The sequence below is a fragment of the Protopterus annectens genome, chromosome 6.part0 (genome assembly GCF_019279795.1).
Source record: "Protopterus annectens isolate FY-2018-M chromosome 6.part0, PAN1.0, whole genome shotgun sequence".
Classification (NCBI taxonomy): domain Eukaryota; kingdom Metazoa; phylum Chordata; order Ceratodontiformes; family Protopteridae; genus Protopterus; species Protopterus annectens.
Window position 1 is genome coordinate 1962131386 of NC_056737.1, and position 7500 is coordinate 1962138885.

Genomic DNA, 7500 nt, shown 5'->3' on the forward strand with positions numbered 1-7500 from the left:
CATTGTGTAAAAGTTTCAAGGATAGAGAGCGCAAAAACAGCCGTACTGATATAATGGCATCACTGATGTCCATACTAGTCGAAGGTATGAAGCCAAGTCCTTTATTTAACAAACTCAGTTCAGCAGGCGACAAAGGATATCTAGAAAGATTAAGAACTAAAGCCCCTGGTTCCACATTCATTTCAATGTTTGAGCTGGGGCTTGTAAGGGGCCTTCCTTCCTTTTCTGACCCCGGGGTACATCGCTTTCGATTGATCTCTTCCTCCCCGGTCTGATTGGGAGGGGAACTACCGGAAAAGACTGTCTTTGTACAAAATCACGTTCTTTTCGCCTAACTACCAAACGCTCATGAGGTGGTGCTATATCTATAGTGGGTATGATGGGGTTGTTAGAGGCAGGAGTTGGAAGGTTCTTGCCCAATGCATTTGACTCGGGTGCTTCCACTCCCAATGTGTCGACTGCAGTCTCTAAAAATACACCGTCCGTACTAACCGGACTTTCAGCATTTTGACTAGAACCTAACACAGGTTTATTCATTGTGGGCACTGCTGTAAAACCATGTCTTGCTCTTACAGTAGATGGTGTTTCTGAACCATTCGGCCCTTGCACCCTAGTGCGTTCACTGGTAAATTCATTACGTGGCCAAAAGAAGACATGTTGTTGTTCATAATCATTAATATCACGAAAAAGCTTTCTTTTCTTAGATTCCAGAAGTCTAGACTCATAACGCTGTACTTTATCAATTGTTTCATGTATAAAAAGTTCAGCTCTCCCATCACCACCAGCCTCGGCTAAATCAGTTTGCTGTTTAATAAGTCTCTTAATTCAAACGCTTTAGGCATGAAGAAATCAAGTAACAATTTAACACAAGACTTACTTGTCTCCAAATTAATCTGTTGCCACCTGATGAGCAGATCCGGATAAAGATTTCCATAAGTTGGCATTGTCAGAACACGAAGCCCTCTGGGTATAACATTATTATTCAGGCATGCTTCCAGATGGTAGCTTTGACACTGCAGTCTTTTAAATTTATAGATGTTGTCTTCAAACTCTTTTCTCAACTTCCTGTACAAAAATGTGTGTGTGTGTGTGTATGTATATGTGTGTGTGTGTATATATATATATATATATATATATATATATATATATATATATATATATATATATATATATATATATATATATATTGTGTGTATATATATATATATATATATATATATATATATATATATTGTGTGTATATATATATATATATATATATATATATATATATATATATATATATATATATATATATATATATATATATATTGTGTGTGTATATATACATATATATATGTCTCTGTCTCTGTCTCATGTTTATATGTAGTGTGTGTATATATACCAACCAACATAACTAGGCATATCTGTACACATAGGCTGTGCATACACATTATATAGTGTGTGTGTGTGTGTGTGTGTGTGTGTGTGTGTGTGTGTGTGTGTGTGTGTGTATATATATATATATATATATATATATATATATATATATATATATATACTTAAATATGTGTGTTTATATATAATATAATGTTTATATGTAGTGTGTGTATATATACCAACCAATATATATATATATATATATATATATATATATATATATATATATATATATATATACACACATGTACATTACAGGAGATGTACACATGGCCATATATATGTAGCACTATATAGATGTGTATACAGACGTGTATGTGCTCATAATGATAAAATAGCATATGTGATGCAACAGTCATATTAATAACAAGGACTACACAAATTGGGAACTAAAGGCAATTGTACAATACTACTTTATTTGTATTGACAGCTGTTTTCACAATGGTCATGGCGTAGTGATTAAGTGGTTTGAGTTCAGTGTAAAGCGTCTTGGGTTCATCTTGCAAGGGCTGTTCATTTTGTTGCTGGGTAGAACAAGGACTGTCAGAGTGGTGATGGCAGTTTTGAGCAGCTTTAAGTGGATTTGCACGAAGCTACATGGTGCTAAGCTATGGGTAAATGTACGGGCACTAGCACAGTGTAGACAGCACTTACCAGTGCGCCAATCAGCTTAGCTGTTATATTGCAGCAATATTGATACTTGCTATTGTGCTAAGCATTGCTTAGCCATGGTAACCAGGACACACAACCCAGTTTGACGTGTAATAAGTGGATGTAATGCCATGTACAATACATGCACCTGTGTGTTGTCATTACAGTAGCAAGGGGTGCTGTCATTATAGTAGCAAGGGGTGTGAGTGTCATGTATTGGACATGTATGAGGCCTGTACAGCACTGTTATCCATGTGAATGTGTGACATACAGGTGTACTAGCTCACAGTGGCATGTAGTGTACCATGGCAGTACTTCTGTTGTCAGTGCTAACCCAGTGAAGAGCAGAGTGCTTAATGTAGTACTGACAATAGGCACACCTGCGAGCATGGCAACCTGTCTCCCTGGTTTATCCTTGTTGTGTGAGCTGAGTCATAGTATATACCCTTTACTGGTCTGTCAGTGCACTTGTACTACTGCATAGCTACCTGCCAAGCCGATGAATATCAATCCCTGTACAGATGTGCAGATGGCAGGTACCCAGCTGGGATATGTATAGGCTACCTACGCTTTATTGATGCCCTACTACGCATGTGGCATACGCAAAAGATGCATATCCCTGTAGTATCAATGTTTGGGTATACTATGGGTTGTAATGCAATCGTTGCCAATGTATGATGGTGGGTATGGCAAAGTGTCATCATGGGTTTCGGGGGAATACAATATCCAGTGGGGGATGTGGGTGCTGTGTACACTGTTAAAATACACCAGGTATATGTCCCATGTACCATGTTATGATTACCACTGTCACCATCAATCATAAAGGTAACTGTTGCCACAGTCCAAGCCAGTTATGCATGTGATGTGTGCAGCCTACCTGTAACCCATTGGAGACACAGACAAAGTAGTTAGCAACGATAGGCCCTGGTATCTCAGATGTGTGTCTGGCTGTTGTCTGTAAATGTGTATATGACAGTATGTCACACTATGTATCATCCAATATACACCCATTACATCCCCCATTAGCATACTGTACATGCTGGGGGATGTTCTGCATATACCATGGGACACACCTCGCCCTAAACGCTGTGCGGTGTGTGCAGTGTAAGCCCCATACATCATTATCATGACATAGCTAGGTAGGGGTCTAGTCCCAGTGTTGGCAAGTAAGTGTGTGTATGTGGATCGGTTTACATCAGGTTGCAGGGTATACACACTTCAGTGGGCCACCTGTTCCATGTGGCACAGGCAATAACCAGTATAGTAACCTGTGAAATGTGTTTGACTGTTCCCCAGATATGTCACAGCCATGGTGTCAGCACAATGACATACCCCGTTGTGCATTATGACTGCAGACCATCCTCGTGCAGACATATGTACACCAACACACATGGATAACATAGAAACCACAATCAGCTAGTGTTATTTACAACTATAATGCATCATTGCTGGATGGCTACACTACCTGCCCACGTATGCCTCACACTCTACTTCCTACAACATGTTATACTGCAAGACTGTGGTACACTGTTGTGCAGTCACCATGTGCATCAGAACCATATCAGCCTGTCCCTGCATTGATGGTATGGATGACAGGGATGGGACACAGGTGGTATCATGTGCACAGGGTGTGGTGTTGGTTTGCCAGAGGCCAAGGGTGGCCATATATTTGACACCATGTGTGTAGGTGAGAGGTGTACTCTGGGGAGCTGGCCGAGGTGATGTGGTGTGTGTAGGTATGGGATTACCCTAGGAGTGTTTGCATAGTATATGGGCATGCATGCACACAGTTTTGCCATGTGGCTGCCCTACTTTATGGACAGCTGCAGACCATACCTGGCAGGGTGTGCAGTTCACTGCCTCCAGACATGTGGACTGTGCCTGCCAAGGGGTTCCATGGGCACGTCCAGGTACAGGCCACAATGTGCTACTCTCCCCTGCTGATGGCATTTGTCCGCTGGTACTAGGTCCACATGCACGTGGCCTGGTGTGGACAGCACACCCCTGCACTGCCGTGCCTGCTACTGCCACTATGGGAGCCCCTTGGTGTCCACGTTGACTGCCAGTTGGTTTTGCTGGCCCACATCCACGCGGGCATCGCCACCACACGTTGAAGCATGGACTCCATGGCCGATGAGGGCTGTCATCTCATCATGCCATCTATCCATGTGTTCTGTATAAGCACAGATGGCACCTGACCGTTCAAGGAGGTTGTTGCTTACAGATGTGAGAGCAGTCCTCTACAGTCTAAGGCCCTGTCTGGTGTAATACATGCCTGCGCTGCCATTACAGCCTGAAACATGCTTCTGCCGGTAGCAGCTGTCTCTTCTCTGCCAGGGGCTTGATGTCCAGTGGCCCTACCACGAGCACCCTGGGACATCTGTCTGTGGCAGCCTGCCAGACATCTGGCTATGCCTGCTGTGACCGGACACAGTAGGCATGGTTACCACACTTTCCTGTGCACTGCCACTGAATGCCAGCTGTCCCTTTGCTATGGCCACTGGTGATGGGGTGCATATAGGCAATGAAACTGTGTGCAGGGGTGGGGTGGCCAAAAGGGGAATGTCAAATGTTGGTGCAGTGTCTGCCCATGACAACCCCACCTGTGCCTCAACATTATTATTATCATCATCCTCATCTTTGTCTATATGGACACCTACATCAGATTGCATACAGGAGGGACCCTGACCCACCTCGCTATCTGTGGGGGAAAACAATAAACACACTTTAAAACCTTTACAGCATTGCTTAACAGTACACACACACACCTCCAGAATACCTACCTGTTAATGACTTTATAGACAGTCCCACGTACATGTCCATGTGTTACCCCATCCTGCATTACACTTGTTAACATGCACACATTGATGCCACTCATTAACATCACAGTCCTCTGAATACCCACACAAGCGGCCACAACACAAGGCCTGTTGCTACTTTACCTGTCTGACCTGTGTGTAGTGGATTTACATGGCCTCACTGCTGTCATTCGGAATGCACCTTCTGTATGGCCAGAAATGTGAATGGCCCCTATATGTGTGGGCAACTATGTTGTATCCATAATACCTCCCACTGGTGTGTCATGTGTGTATAGTGCTCAGTACATGCCTGATATGCTGCTCTGTCAGTCCATCATGTGACACCTGTAATATTTGGATACACTCCCTGGTGTTGACTATTACTTCCCCAATGCATTTGTAGAGCTGCATACGTGGGTTGTAGGTGACCTCTATGCTGACTGCGATTTTAAGTGTATACCTGGGGTCTAACTTCCCTCTGGATGCTTGTTCCATGCTACAAACCACATTATACTATTTGCTGTCCTGTGATTACACACATGATGGGTATTCCTGGTGTGTAATGTGGCAGTCCATGTACTGCACAGTCCCGAAGGGGGGGGGGTACAGCCATATGAACACCCCACAATCACACATGTACATACATGGCCACACACATCATACATACATACATCTACCTCCCTCCACTTCACCAGATTGACCCACACACACATATATACAGGTGAGGTTGGACAATAGTACACTCAGTCCTCTTATTACCCATCTGCCAACATGCAGAACATATGGTACAGAACAGCATGCGGTTCAGCTGTAGTCAATTCATGCTAGCAACAGCATACACATGTGTGATGAATGTGCTATGTCACTAGGTGATGCCCCTTCCCCTGGATGCCACTGCACCCTTGTTCACAGTATTGCTGTGCACCTGCTCTGCACCCTGCCATATATTGTGCACCACAACTCACAGGTGTGCAATGCATTTCAGAATGTGTAGTACTGTCAGTTATGCCAGCTTTCCTTCACAGCCCCTATGTTTTTCAGCAACATATACCTGGGATGATATGTGGACTGTTGTCATTGGTGAATGCCTGATGCTTGATTTACAGCTGTCAGCATTAACAGACCATGTATGACCACTGCAATACACTTGCATTGAAAACCATCAGATCATATCATGGCTATGGGGGGTGTACACACCTTTATTGATTTTACACAGATCCTTGATTTGCCATGGGACCACATCACCACATATCTTGGCAGTGCACAAGCCTGGTATGTAACATATGTCCTGTACTTTCACATGCAGTGTCTACAGATTGTGTTAGGTGTCCAGCTGCTGACCGCAGTGCATACACACCATGTGGGCATATGTGTGCATACCCTTATGACGGTTTATCACACCTCTTGTGTGTACTACAGCAGTCACTGCTCATGGCAGGGGTATACCAGTGTGGGCCATCTGCATTTGCCTGTATGTTTAGTCTGCCCTACACATGTCCCCCTGTTCTGCTTGATTGCAAGGTCTACTCATGTGCACATCCCATAGTGTTCACACAATGCCATCGCTGTTGCTGTGTGGGTAGGGTTACAGCTGCCACAGGTCCTGAACCTGACTATGTGCAGATAGAGCCATTTCTACCATCCTTAGGATCCCTGCTGAAGAGCACTGGTATGTCATGCCGAGACTCCCCCCCCCCCGCCCCTCAGCTTTTATGCAGATGCATGACACGTAAGCCCTACACATTTGTGTCACTTTGCAGTGTCCCATACACTGAGCACCACATGTTGCAGCCTAGACCCAGCTGATAATGTGGACTACTGTAATGCCTTATGCCATAGTGTATCTCTGCAGCAGTTGGCATTGTCCTACAGGTATATACACTGGTGTTGCACTATATGGGTGTTGTTCAGGACATGTCACTACTGTAGGCCATGTCTACCAATAGTATGTTACTCTCTGTGGACACATTCCGCAATAACAGGATGTTGGTCATCATGCAGGGGTGTGACATACCCTTCCAATACCCCATCATGGTCGCCCCTGTGACACCATGCATTTCACAGCAACAATTGCACATGTACAGCACGCATTCAGGGTAGGTGTGTTAGATGTGTGCATGGAATATACCGTCACCATTACATGCCCAGTGTGTTGGCATGCATCTATGTAAAACACACTCACCAGCTACAGGCTGCTGCTTTGTTGTTATCCCGGAGGGACCTACATAAGAGGGTGAGAGATGCAATGTCAGTGGCCACACTTGTGGCACTGCTACAGGCTGGGGTGCAGTACTACCATACATAAACAGTAAATTCCCACAATACTACCACATCTCTACACCTGTTTATCACTACATTGCAGCAGCACAATACATCTGACATGTCAGATATGCATGATCCACCTGCACCAATGTGGATGCTTACACAACAGTGGTGTACTGATGTGCCCTGTGTCCTTACTGCACACTCTTCGGCCGGTGTGTGGGTGACTCACACCTCTACGAAGGGGTCCAGTGGTTGGTGGTCAGTCGAGCAGGTGCTCCAAGGCTGGCCAGGAGCTCCTCCACACATGTCTGGGGGGATGGATGGTATGGGCCCCCCCTGTGATGAGGTGATCCCATCTGGACTGCAG